General features: G+C 49.9%; 1 protein-coding gene and 1 non-coding gene across 4 annotated transcripts in view; one reads left to right on the forward strand and one right to left on the reverse strand.

Moving 5' to 3' along the window:
• The window catches only part of LOC144173162 (uncharacterized), a 152,954-nt gene that overhangs the window by 65,851 nt on the left and 72,461 nt on the right, over nt 1-14,642 (reverse strand). The gene's annotated exons all lie outside the window — the stretch shown is intronic.
• On the forward strand, nt 5,305-5,379 carry Trnaa-ggc (transfer RNA alanine (anticodon GGC)). Its single transcript has one exon. It is a non-coding gene; the product is annotated as a tRNA-Ala (tRNA).

Below are 14,642 nucleotides of genomic sequence, written 5' to 3' on the forward strand. Positions count from 1 at the left end.
CGTATGCTACTTCGTTACTTTAAAAAAAGAACGCCAGGTCGACAAGCTTTCGTACGCTGGTTTGCTCTTCGTAAATGTAAATTCTTGAGTAGAAGACTCTATCCTTATTTCTCCATCTTATATCGTGGAATTGGTGGGTTGAATCAGGAAATATGAGACATCACACGTATTTCTTCGCGCTACTTCAAGGCAGTCTGCTCCAAGGGAGGACACTTTTTAGTAATGAATGAGTCTTCAATTTCAATGCATGTTTTTGCTCGGGAGTGAGATGATTTATTGAAAGCAAGCGCTCATTTGTTATCAAAAAGGGTACTTCTTTACAGCCTCCTGCTTTCAGTTAGTATGAAGAAATACATGGTGTCTCATATTTCCCGATTCAAACCAACAAAGCGATGAAAAAAAGGAGGGCGAAATAAGAATGGGGGCTCCAACTGAAGAATTTAGATTTAGAAGCAGCAACTCAAACCACGAAACAAACTCTCAGACGAGGTGTTCTTGTTTATGGGTACTCATGTCACTGAATCCCTTGCCCCTACGTCTGCGTTGGCCGGGCTTTAAGCAACTGCCCGTCGAGGGTATGACGCGGTTGCCTTCGCTGCGTGCTCTCGTATACACCGGGAATTTTCCTCCACCGCTGTCGTAGCTATTGCCTTCCCCTGCCTCCAGTTCACGAGAAACAGAGAGTGAAATATAGATTGATAGATAGATAGATAGATAGATAGATAGATAGATAGATAGATAGATAGATAGATAGATAGATAGATAGATAGATAGATAGATAGATAGATAGATAGATAGATAGATAGATAGATAGAGAGAGAGAGAGAGAGAGAGAGAGATTGTTATTTTTGTCCGGTTGTTTGCAAGAAGGACTAGTCCTCCTCCCCAAACGCGTGCCAGCAGCCCTTGGGTCCTGGCGGTGTTTTCAGCCAATGAACAGCGCAGAGTAGAACGTCTGGATCGGAGATGAGCAGCACGCTCTCCCACAGCTCATCATTCGGGATTTTACGACCTTGTTGGGTTGTCTGAGAACCAGCCTATAGTATATGTGGCAGGTCCGCCCGCTCTTCACATAGCGCGTAAATGCCTGAATACTGGCCCGGGTAGCAGAGCGGCCGCTCCAGCAAACGCACGGGCGGCCGGCCGAGCCGTGCCGCTGTCAATGGCCGTGTCTCGGCGAGTTGACAGTTGTTCTCGGCGAGGGCGCCACCTTTCGGGGACGAGCGGGAGAGCCGCTCCCTGCGCTCGGGCTGTTGCATGGAGTTTCATATTAATACGTACTAGAGGGAAATCTGGCGCTGCAATTGCGGGCCGCCGTGGGCGGCGCCATTGCAGCTAGCGACGTACGTTCCTCGCCTACTTGTCTTGGTTACCCACATGGCTTCTTTTTTGCTTTGTCTCGAATCCAAATTCAACAAAAAAGGGTAACATCGTTTTCTTGTTCATCTTGCATGGAGTTTCTAAATTGTCCCTGACAAATAAATCTTTGTGATGCTTTAATTTTATAACAACAAAACAAATTCGATTATTCATCTGCCGTATTACTGTTGCTTTTCAAAGCACCAATTGCGGCCTCCACACCTACAACTACGTACGCCCATTTTAAATGCAGAGCATTTCTTTAACTCACGATGTCACCCGGCGTTGGCGTGCCTCGGCATCCGCAACAGCCGTTCCAGGTGCGCCCTCTCCCCCACTCTTCCTCGCCTGCTCTCCGCTGCTCCTCGCGTGTTCTCTGCGTGCTCGGATCGCGTTCAGCAACAGGTGGGGCGCGCATGCGTCGTAGTTTGGCGCGGGAGCAACAACAGTTGTGGCGTGGTCGTGACGTGGTCGTGGCGCGGTCGTGCCGTGATGGGGCGGTTCTCGGCGTTCGCTCTCGCTGTCAATTTCTTTCGAACCAGATAAAATCGGGTATGTGCGCTCCCCGAAAATGCTCTGCATTTGACCGTGCCCCTCGCGAGGGGGATGTTTTTTTGCTTTTCGCCTCTAACAGAAAAGTGACCGCCGCTTGTGCGGTAACTTTTGTGCGGTCTCAAAAAAAAAAAAAAAAACGCGTCCTTGTGCTCAGCAGCACAACGCTTTAGCCACTGAGCCACCACGGCGGGTACGAGAAAATTTTTAACTGGCCGGACAGCTCCGATCGGAATCGGTCACCTCCGTAGCTCTTCTTTCCACCCACCACCCAAGGGCACGCCACAAGGCTCAGTAATATCACCACCCCTCTTCGATATCGCACTTCTCGGGTTACCACCAGCTCTTGACTCTCTTTCTCACATTCACTACGCACTCTACGCCGACAACCTCACCATCTGGACTACCGGTGGATCAGTAGGCGACCAGGAAGACTCACTCCAACAACCTATCGATGCCACTTTCACCTATTTGACAACCTGCGGACTTACTTGAGCCGCGGAAAAATCGTCTCTACTCGTTCTCCGCACCCGCTCTCATGGCAGACGACCGTCTCCACCTCCTGAGCCCTCACTCAGCATACAGGATAAACCCGTTCCCAAGGTGACCGTTCTTCGGGTACTGGGACTTCAAATTCAACAAGACGGGGCTGGCCACGCAACTCTCATCCAACTGTAAACCACCGTACTGCAACTAGTTGGCCTCATTCGACGAATCGCCCACCGCCGTCAAGACCTTAAGGAACGCGACACTGTGCGTCTTGTACAGGCTCTCCTAATAAGTCGCATAACATACGGCACGCCGTATCTCACAGTAAAACCTGCGGAACGCAATAAATTAAACGCCCTCATACTGAGAAGTTACAAAATGGCACTTGGGCTACCTATCACCACGTCAACAATCCGTTTCCAACAACTCGGGGTTCACAACACCCTTGAGGAGCTCATCGAGGCGCACCTCACCAGCCAAAAAGAACCCTCACTGTGAGCCGGCCTAGTTGGAACTGATTCATTTTGAAGGTAATAGCGCACAGAAACGGGGACAAAGAAAGGAACACACGGACAAGCGCCTTCTATCAACTGAGTGGTTTATTAGAAAAAACACAGACTTTTATACCCTACAACACTGCGCAGATCAGTACAAGAACCCATCACCGGCACACATAGCAAAAAACGTGTACACTCATCAATTCACACCAACGCTGATAGTAGCGACAGTTCCTTATCTAACAATGTTACTGAGGGATGGCTTACACAATCTTTTTTTTGGTGGGAAATATGGAATGCCTCAACGATCTCTCTTGACGTTCCCACCAAAAAGAAGATTGTGTAAGCCATCCCTCAGTAACATTGTTAGATAAGGAACTGTCGCTACTATCAGCGTTGGTGTGAATTGATGAGTGTACACGTTTTAAGTGCGAATGCACTTTATAAGCGACCCCAAACCATCCACCGCCGGCGGCGGCGGCGGCGGCGTCCGCAGTGCTCCTTTATATTTAAAAAAGAAACAGCATCCGGCGCCAGGTTTCGATCCGAGGACTTTGCGGCCGCAGCGCGACGCTCTACCGACCAAGCCACGGACGCGACCCTGGTATCAGTGTTAGTGACGCGCCTTATATCTTTAACGCATTCAAACTACGTCGTCAGCGGCGTGCGTTGGCGACTCAGCGGCGTTATAGCGGCTTGATAACTGCGTGGTGTACACGTGATACTACAAACCCGATGGAAGAGAAGGAGGCGAGGCGGTGGGCTGCGGGGGCCGAGCGCAAGCGCCGCAAGCGGGCCGATAACCGTGCATTCGCACTTTCACATTCTCCCCCTCGGGGAAATGCGGGGGAATTTTTTTTGCTATGTGTGCCGGTAATGGGTTCTTGTACTGATCTGCGCAGTGTTGTAGGGTATAAAAGTCTGTGGTTTTTCTAATAAACCACTCAGTTGATAGAAGGCGCTTGTCCGTGTGTTCCTTTCTTTGTCCCCGTTTCTGTGCGCCATTACCTTCAAAAAGAACCCCTCATCGCTCAATATTAAGTCGTCGTCTATGCTATCCACTCCCCCCCCCCCCCCCCCCGGAACATACTCTTCAACACATTCCACCAGCTATCCGCCGTCACATCACTGTCTGCCATATACCCGCCATATGCATCCTACGTATAACCAAGGCCGCTGCACGGCGCGGGCTGCTCACATCTACGTCAAGTACGGATCTCGTGACGACACTCGATAGGCGGATGCCTCTCTATACTCCTCTCACTCAGCCCACACGTCGGCCGTCGTCGACTCCATGGGACGCCTTGTCAACTCAGCTACCTTACCAACCTTACCAGCTACCTTACCAACCATACCCTTACCAACAACATAACAACAGCACAAGAAATTGCAATCGCCTTGGCCGCCCACACCGATCTAGAGTACGTGACAATCCTGAGAGACTCCCAGACCGCTTGCCGCCACTTCCAAGCTGGAAGAATCCCGGCCATTGCCCTCCGCATTCTTTCCCAACGATAGACGCCAATTCCCGATATCCGCATCGTGTGGACACCGGGTCACACGGCTCTCCCTGGGAATGGGGCGGCCCGCACCTCTGCCCGCGCCCTCATACCCCGGGCACCCTCGGAAGCTGATGACCCAACTGCTTCTCCGCCCATACCCCTCCGCTACGCTGACATCGTAGCCCATTTACGCCGACAACGCCAGCACATCTCTCCACCCCATCCGAACCTTCCCAAGACTGACGAGTGCATCTTACGGCGGCTGCAAACCAACACCTTTCCCCGTGGCACACGCCTTCATGCTATTTATCCTGCACAGTCCTCTCCAAAATGCAAACACTGCCAATCGGTGTGGGTGAGCTACCTACACCCAACTCTACTCCCCATTCCAAACCCAACCCCTGAGCAGTGGAAGGGCCAGCTGGCTAGCGGCGACCTGGGTGACCAGCAAGAGCTGATATCCCGGGCGCAACCAGCCGCACGTGCCCAGGGCCTCCTGGACTGAGGACGCCCCCCGCAAGAGACAAACGGCTCAGCTAACTCCGTTCCAGCTCCGTCCCCAGAAAGGGGAGGGGAGCCGCCGCGGAGGTTCAGTGGTTAAGGCGTAGCGCTGCTGAGCACGAGGTCGCGGGTTCGATTGCCGGCTGCGGCGGCCGCTTTTCTGATGGAGGCGAAAAGCAAAAACGCCTGTGTGTACGAGATTTCGGCACACGTTCCCCAGGTGGTCAAATTAATCCAGAGTCCTCCACTACGGCGCGCCTCATGGCCTGCGTTGTGTCGGTGCGTTAAACCCAACAATCAATCAATCAATCAATCAATCAATCAATCAATCAATCAATCAATCAATCAATCAATCAATCAATCAATCAATCAATCAATCAATCAAAAAAGTGGAGGGGAAAATAGCCCCAGTAGCGTAGTGGTCATCGCACCAGACCGGCATTCTGGAGGTCGTGGGTTCGGATCCCACCCGGCGGGCATTTTTTCTCCACTTTCTTTCTTTCTTTCCAAATTCTTTATGTCTTTCAGTGACCTACCACATCCTTCCCTTTGCTTTCGGTGGTTTTCTTGACTGCCAACCCTTATTTCTGTCTTATTTCAACGAGCCCCTCATTTCCTATCTGATTTGATGTATGTATGTATGTATGTATGTATGTATGTATGTATGTATGTATGTATGTATGTATGTATGTAAGTTTGTATGTATGTATGTATGTATGTATGTATGTATGTATGTATGTATGTATGTATGTATGTATGTATGTATGTAGGCATGCAGTCACACCTCACTCTGTTGTTGCGCAGCCACAGTTTCTCATTTCGTTTGTAGTGTTTTGGTACCGGTTAGGCATGAGTGAAAAAAAAACGGTTCGGGTTTGTTTTCGAAAAAAAAAGCGGTTCGGGATAGTGCACTCACACAGGAAATGCACAGTAGTTTGTGGTGCAGATGAAGTTCGCCAAATTACTGCATTTCTCCATCCGGGTTTTCAGGAAAAGCGCAAAAAACAACGGCTCATAAGCGTAGCGAATTCGTTACATCAAGGTTAACGGTCGCAACGCCTTCGTTACATAAACGTCGGAAACACTTGGGTTTCAAAGGGGCTGGCAACGGGGAATTGAGAAAGCTTCGATAAATTCAGGAATTCGTTACATAGAGGTTCGGCGCACCCACGTCTAATTCTAGTTGCAGGCAACGGCAGCCTGCAAAATCTACAATATCATTATTATATAACTTAAACAGAGCTGGCCCTAAAAGGCTGCTTGCGGCACGCCTGTAAAAATTTGTTTAACTGATGAGTGGTGATTTTCAGTGCAAACATATTGGGTGTGATGAGAGAGGTACGATGCAAGAAGGCTTCGAACTGGATCCCTGAAACCTTATTTTTCTAGTTTAAATGGAAGCCCGTCGTGGTGTCTCAGTGGCTAAGGCGTTGTCCTGCTGAGCCCAAGAACGCGGGCTCGACCCCCGGCCGCTGCGGCCGCTTTTGTGATGGAGCCCAAAAGCAAAAACGCCGTGTGTTTGAGATTTAGGCACACGTTCCACAGGTGATAAAAATTATTCCCGAGTCTCCACAACGGCGCGCCTCATCACCTGTGTAGTTTCGGCGTGTTGAACTCCATATTCAATCAATCAATCAATCAATCAATCAATCAATCAATCAATCAATCAATCAATCAATCAATCAATCAATCAATCAATCAATCAATCAATCAATCAATCAATCAATCAATCAATCAATCAATCAATCAATCAATCAATCAATCAATCAATCAATCAATCAATTTAGTAAAAATATTGGTTCGGTGGCGGTTTTCGGTACTGGTTTGGTTTCGGTTCGACTCACTGCTACGATATTAGTTACAAAGGATTGCCAGTTCAAAACGTTCCCCGTTACATTCCAATTTATTAAAATACACAGGCACTTGTTTCTAAGCACACACAAAGCCGGTACAGAAATAAATCCTCATTTTGTATTCTTCATGTCATTAACCCGCGGGCGCACGATATCGCGGCATGCTAATGCAGGGGCACTGACCCGTGCGAAATGAACGTAAAAACTCGGGTATCGATCGTGGCATTTTGGGTGTGGTCTTTTAAAATGAGCATGCAGTTGTCAGAGACAAAAGAAGAACTGCTGATTTGTTCCTCACCCCACCAACAAATACGAGAAATAATGTCTGAAATTACAGCCCTCAAGCTCAGTTCATTCTTCGCGTCGTGGATGTGACCTCATCTATGGACACTTCCAGGGCACAATTTCGTTCTCTCCTTCCTTTGCTGACGACCTGGAGGTCAACGATTGCGTGGGATAATTTATGACCTTTAAGGTATCGCCCCGCACCTCCTCCAGCCTTTGCTTCGAATTATCAGCACTGCCTGACCCCATCCAACATCTTGTTCCTTCTTTGTTTCTTGCAAGCACCCACATACAAACACATATACGCAGAATCATGTAATGATGTATCATGGGCTCGTTCCATGAAGAGATGACAATTTAGCACCAGGGCGCTAAGGAAATTGAAAGGGAAGTATGTTTCTTTCGAATGAGTATGTGCTCTTGATAAATTCTTGCCATATATATATATATATATATATATATATATATATATATATATATATATATATATATATATATATATATATGTTGCAATGACCTACCACAACCTCCCCTTTGCTTTCCGAGGTTTTCTTGACTGCCAACCCTTATTTCTGTGTTATTTAAACGAGCCCCTCATTTCCTATTCTTATTCGCTACATGCATAGCGAGGGCCTCTGTTCTGGCAGTCTTGGTGCCATAGGGAGCTTAAGAGGGTTTAACGCTGGTTGACCACTCTCGATATGTTGTAGGCACTCGAGTCACGACGCGGGGATTAAAAAGAAGGTCCCCTTCACCCCGAGAAGTCAGAGTGGCGCTGGCTACCACCCCCAAGCAGAGGAAAAAAAATTACATTGATATAAATACCCCAGAAAGCGGGGGAGAAAATCGCCCCGCCGGTAGCGTAGTGGTTATCGCACCAGACCGGTATTCTGGAGGTCGTGGGTTCGGATCCCACCTGGCGGGCATTTTTTCTCCGCTTTCTTTCTTTCTTTCCAAATTCTCTATCTGTTTCAATGACCTACCACAACCTCCCCTTTGCTTTCCGAGGTTTTCTTGACTGCCAAGCCTTGAAGCTGCGACCGGTAAGCAGGTTCGTACGCTTTAATCTCTTCGAGCTCACGCTTCCTTCTCTCCTTCCCCGCTTGGCTTCGGTTGCACCACCTTCGTAGGCGATAGCCCGCTGAACGCGCTTCCAGTTTTGGCTTTGGGTTTTCGCCTTTACGCTCGGCCACGACTGCGAGCCTGACCGAAGCGTAGCGAAGTGTCAGTCTGCACGTACAATCTTCTTTTTCATGCGTGACACATGGACAGCGAAGTTGTCTCTTTTCTTCTTGTCAAGGTTTGCATTGCCCGAGGGAGTGGCCACTCGCCAAGTATTCGCGCCTAAGCGCTCCGTGGTGACGAATGGCCCGTCAAACTTAGGTTGAAGCTTCTGGCCTGTTGCCTGAGTCCCTGGTTGCACCCATACCTGGTCACCGACACCATACTGCGGTGCGCGTTGATGTCGGCGATCGTAGTATTTCTTCTGGGTCCTCTGCGCATCGATAGCGTTCCTCCGTGCTTCTGTTCTGATATTGCGGCACACCACCTGCCGATCGACAGGTCGGCCGACTTTGACGGGAGTGTCCAAACTGGCCGCGACGTCCAACTTCGGAAGTTGCTCGTAAACGACTTCGTACGGGGTTTTTCCCGTGGAAGATTGGAAGGACGTGTTGATCGAGTAAGCAGCGGACTGCAGGTGCCTGTCCCAGTGGGCCTCCCCTGCCTTGTGGGTCTCCACGTACGGTGCCAGTCGTGTTTGAATCGTCTGGTTAGTTCTTTCTGTATGGCCGTTAGCCTGCAGGGGGTGGTAGGAGAACGCAAAATGGTGTTCGACTTCCGCTCGGCGAAGAACACAGCGTAGCTGGCGGCTGCGGAAAGTCGTTGAGTGGTCTGATATTAGCTTTTTGGGCAGGAACTCGATCACGTGACTTGCAGCTAGGGAAGGCACAGCGGCTACCTCGACGTATTTTGAGATGTAGTCCACGGCGACAATGATATAGCGGTTTCCGTCAGCCATGGCGGGCAAAGGCCCCACGTGATCTATGCCAAGGGTGTTAAAGACTGCCTCTGGAGGCGTGATGGGGCTGAGTAAGCCTGGCTGACTTCCCGGAATTCGCTTGTACCGCTGGCAAACTTCACAATTGGCTACATAAGAGTGAATTTGGCTGTGCATCTTCGGCCACCAAAAGCGCTCCTGTACTTTTTGGAGAGTTGCGCGCTGGCCGATGTGTCCGCCCTCGGGGGAGTCATGAATGGCGCGCAAAATTTCAGCTCTCAATGCCGCAGGGATTGCAATGACGTGGTGTTCCTCTTTGCGAATTTTGGACCACACGCGGTGATATAGTGTTCCGTTGCGAAGAACGAAGTTGGGGTTTCCTGATGAGGTGCTCAGAACACCAATCATCGCAGCCAGGTCGGGATCGTCACGCTGTGCTTTACTAACGTCTTCCTGCGCAAATAGGATCCAACTGTCCCCACGGCGAGACAGTGGGGTGACGTGAGAGCGCGTCAGCGAGCTGGTTCAGCGCCTCTGGGCGATGGCGTACGTGGTACGTGTACTCTTGCAGAGTAATGATCCACCTGGCGAACTTGTGCTTGAGATGGCGCTTGCGGCGTTGTCCGTCACCAACTCGCGGCCGAACAAGTAATGCCGGAACTTGTCGTCGGCGCTCCATACAACGGCGAGGCACTCCAGCTCATTCGAGTGGTAATGCCGTTTGGTGTCGGACAGCTTCCGGCTAGCGTACGCCACGATGTGTTCCTTGCCGGTTGTATCGCGCTTCATAAGAACAGCCCCGAGGCCAACCTGGCTGGCATCGGTATGCTCTTCTGTCTCCCAGTCTTCGTTAAAATGGTTTCGCACCCGGCAACGGGTGAGCTGCTGTTTGAGCGTTTGAAAAGCCTCTTGTTGAGCAGCACTTCAAACAAATCTTGCGTCTTTCCTTGTGAGGTCTGTAAGGGGGGCAGCGGTAGAAGCGAAGTGAGGGACGAATTTACGTAAGTACGAAGCAACGCCAAGAAATGATTGCATTTCTGTTAGGCAGGATGGCATGGGGTAGTTCAGCACGGCCGCGATTCGTTCAGGAAGCGGCTGTATCCCCTCGGTGGAAATCGTGTACCCCAGGTACGGGATGGAGGTGACCCCGAACCGGCATTGGTCGTGGTTCAGTCGAAACCCAGCCTCGTACAGCCGTGTTAATACATGATCCAGATTTCGGAGGTGGTCTTCGGGGTTTGACCCAAGAAGAAGAATATCGCACAACTACACTTTTGATATCATATTCTTAGGAAGTGCTCATCAACCTCCGTAATTTGTTGTCAGTACTGCGTGGCAAACTGATTTGATTGTGGGGTTTAACGCGCCTACGCAACGCAGGCGATGTGGCGCGCCGTAGTGGAGGGCTCCCGATTAATTTTGACCACCTGAGGATCTTTAACGTGCACCGAAATCTAGTACACACGGGTGTTTTATTTTCGCCTTCATCAGAAAAGCGGCCACCGCGGCAGGGAATCGAACCTGCGTCCTCGTGCTCAGCAGCACAACGCCTTATCCACTGAGCCACCGCGGCGGGTACGCGGCAAGCTCTAGTTGTGGTCTCTCTGTAGTAACTGTTTCTTCTCGTTACACGTGGATAGTATCTACCCTCGTTCGATGTGCTGCATTTGTGGTTCTGCTTGCGAGTGTGTCGTCGTTGCTCTCCGCGAACACAATTTTTTACTTCGTTTCAGATGTCAACAATTTCAATTTGTGAATGACCACAACAGAGTAAGTTGTGTTTTTCTTCAAGGCAAGGCGGTGTTTTTTATCTCAATGCCTGTGATTAATTCCAGAGGTAATGCATAACGGTTTTATTCACCACTACTGCAGACCTGACAAGTTCAACATCCGGCCGTGTTCAGAAATACATACAAAGCAAACTGAGACCAAATGTATGCAGAGTATCATCCCCAAAGAATACAATGAATTATATGGAGTGGAAGCGCCAACGGTGACGCAAAAAATGCGCTCATCCCCTCCAAATGCACTTTGTGCCAAAATAGTCAAAAGGAACACTTTAAACACCGCACACAAAATCAGCGCGCACTGACTACGAGCTTTCGTGTCATGGCATGTACGGTGACAAAGAGAAAAACTCAAAGGGAGGAGGTAAGTAAACCACTTCAGCTTCGCTTTTGCGGAAAATACCTCGGCGTCTGCCCTTGAAAGAGTTGTTACGTAACGTGAGGAGTAGCGTTCACGTACGAGAAAAAACTGCGCTGACCACTGAGTGATGCACGCTTGTTCGCGCGAAAAACTGACGTTAAACTCCTTTGGATTGAGCCCCGGGTCGAAACAAATTTCATTCTACGGAATAGCGCCGGGAATTAAACGATGTACCTATTAGCGGAACCCAGTCAGTACCGATCCATCTTTGGCTGCATATGGCCTTGGGAGAAGACGGGAGGGAAGACGAAGGAAAAAAAATGTGGTTGAAAGAGCGGGAGGGGGGGGGGGATGTCAACAGCGGGACGAGGCATGTTCAATCCTGTCTCTTTCCCAACGATCACTCGTTCACCCTTCGTTGCCGGCTTCCTTCGATATTTTTCCTCTTCTCCAGTTCCTGTCGAATCTCTGGAGGGGGCTCCAACGCAAGAATTGCCTCGACTGAATAGAGGCGTCACCTTGGGAAGTGGGACAGTGACGCTGCTTCTCATATTATTTCGTTCCCCCGTTTCCCCCTCTCTCCTTTTTTGTTATCTTACTTGTCTGAACCTGTCGAGAGCGGCGCGAATCTGGGTGCGCCAAGTTTACGGGGTGGCTTTCCTTGATGAAGATGGATCACTTCTCCACTTCCGATCTGGTCGGTTCCGTCTTCGTGTTTGCATTTCGCCTGAAGCTATACTGCGTCGAGACGGTGGTGTCGGCCACGTGCTTCGTCCTTTTAGGCACGAACGCATCGGTAGTGAAGCCTGCAGGCGGTCTCGCATCTGGAGAAGTATGCTCGAACTAAACTGGTGCGGCAAGCGTGCAAAGTTCTTGCCTGCTTTCTCTCTCTTTTTTTTTGCGTCTATGTGGTTGATTCCGTCAGCTTGCTTTCAACGTGAGCGGTGGAATGTCCCTGGGTGAAGTGTGGCTTCCTCCTTCCGGTTCTCTTGTTTGGGTTTCCCCTCACCATTTCTTGCTAGTCTTATTTGTCCGCATGATGTTCAACTATTTATCACTGCTCCGAGAAATCTGTCTTGTTTAGGACTACGTGGAAAGCATCCGCGGTCGACGCTTCGTTCAGACTCTATAAGCACGCGAAAGTGATATAAATACTTCACTCTGCAATGCCGAGAGCCTTTCTTGAATCTTTCTAGAGGAAAACAGGAGCAAGCCGGAGCGGGCGGCGATTTCTTGTCGGAAAGATTATTTTTGAGAGCTAATGTTCGAAGCTGTTGAATAAGTAGCTTCGTAGTTGAAAGTAGAACTATCGCAGAAAAAAATGCCTCCTACGTACTGTGGCAATTTTTCCTGGTTTAACTGCTTCATAGCGGTGCACTTGATGATGGTTGCTTTGCTTCGGCATAGCGTGCTTACTGTAATGAGTGCATAGTAGCGTTCAATCAGACATATTTATAAACGATTTGAAGAAAGGCTGTCAACACGCTTCTAGTCGAGCACTGAATTGCTTTAACAGTTGTCTCTGATGCATATCTAAAATGGTGGCAGTTTGGGAAACGATAAATATGGAAGACGCTTCAGCTCCGCCTTTAAGCGCAGAACACGATAGCCTTATTGGGTCCCGCTCTCATCGCAAGAAAACTATCCGAGCACTGAAAACGTTCTGCTCCTGCTCGCACACTGTCTGTGGGGGCAACTTCTTGCGGACCCAAAGATTTCAGTGAGGGCCGCCAGGCGGCGGTACGAAAGTTTTTGCTTGTGTTGAATTTCTCGTTCAGGGTCTACGCCGCAGACGACGCCGGCTTTTCTGTGACATGGGGCCACAGCGCCACGGGTCTAAATGTGAAGACAAGGGGCAAGAAGTTCCCATTGTAGATTTCTGAGCCCTCGGGGCTGTTCGCAAAGAAGGGAACATGGAGACATGTACACGTTGTCTTTCATAGAGGAAAATTTCTTACCACTTCCATGATGACTCCGAACAAAACAAGTCGCGGCAACGCTAACCTTCACTGCTGGGTAGGTAGTGACAGTTCCGGTAAAATTTATGGGTATTTCACTGGTTTTCTGGTAAGATGTTTCCCGGTTTATGGGGTATTTCACTGGTGTCCTGGTAAGGAGTGTTGGACTTAACAACAAGCTTTTTCTACCATGTACGACATCACACGCCCAATCATCGACGCGAGGAGGAAACTGGTCGGCAAGTGTTTCAAGTGATCCTTTTTAGCGGCTCGACATATATAAATGTTAAATATAGCTCCTAAAGTGATAGCCGCGAATTCGGGCGGCCCTTGTTTTCTGAGCCTGCCCGGACGAGCGTTTCTGCTAAGCATCCTGTAAGGGTACGAGCTTAACAGCGCCACTGCAGCGTGCTCGCTTGGCTGCATGCCATGGTCTGCAACAGTTCTCCAAAGCTGCAATGGTCAACACTGGCTCGAAATATTTCAGTGAAAACCACCGCATGGCTCCGCAACCATCGCTGCAAGAACTTCCTGCGGGAGACGGGACAATTTAAGGACTTACTGGTTCCATGGGTCGGCGCTACGGGAAACCCCACGGCTAACGACAATACGCGCTCCCCCCCCCCCCCCCCCCTAAAGTATTGAGAAGGTGAGGTGAGGCGCTCGTTTTGCTGATGACGACACAGTGGCGGAAACATGTCCACCCAGAGCTCGTGGCGGGCATGCGGGCTGTGGGGATTCTCTACAGCGTGGTCGTGCTGATAAATAGGAAGTAGCATGCCACACGTGGGGAAGACGTGGTCCAATGAGAGCCCGCCGCAACTCAAAGGTGAGCAGGCCAGGCTGGAACGGGGGAAGAACGCCGGGATAAGGAGACGGAGGAGGTTCGAGGAGCGCGACGTTTAGGCGGAAGACTAGACGCTCGTCGGGAGTTCGGAAGCTGAGCTCGAGAGGGGTCAACCTGGCGCCTTGGCATCTTGTGCGCGACTCCTGACTCGTGGAGGCGCGCAACTTAGGCGTGTCCCGCCCTTTGCCGATCAGCTGCCTGCTGCCCGTCATCTACTCGCCGTGACCGGTCGCCTGATGCCCGCTACCTGGTCTAGCCTGGCCAACGGTAGTGAACGGGTGCCGAGCAGACAGTTGTTGTTGTTCTCGTTTGTATTGTTGTTCCATAATATGGGTTACATACCCCCCCAGGGGATCGGCCAAACATCAGGGGCTGTAGAAAAAAAGTTTCTTACCTAAAACACGGCACTGTGCAAACATAATTTTAAAAGGCTGGAAAGCATTTTAGACTGATAAATTAAAAAAAACTGAAAAATTCAAAGTGAGATAAAATATTTCTAATTATATATCGTTTGGTATTTTCGGCAAAGCTCATGAGGGCAGAGCAAACCTGCCGTCGGCTGAAGCACCTCTCAGAAGCCCGGAATGAAAGTAATGCCGGAACTCATATGGCAAACCCAAGGTTGCGCAGTGGCACTTCAAGGAGCTAGTAT

This window comes from Haemaphysalis longicornis, unplaced genomic scaffold (assembly GCF_048455015.1).
Source record: "Haemaphysalis longicornis isolate Haplotype H1 unplaced genomic scaffold, Haemaphysalis longicornis Haplotype H1 scaffold_3, whole genome shotgun sequence".
In the NCBI taxonomy this organism is placed as follows: domain Eukaryota; kingdom Metazoa; phylum Arthropoda; class Arachnida; order Ixodida; family Ixodidae; genus Haemaphysalis; species Haemaphysalis longicornis.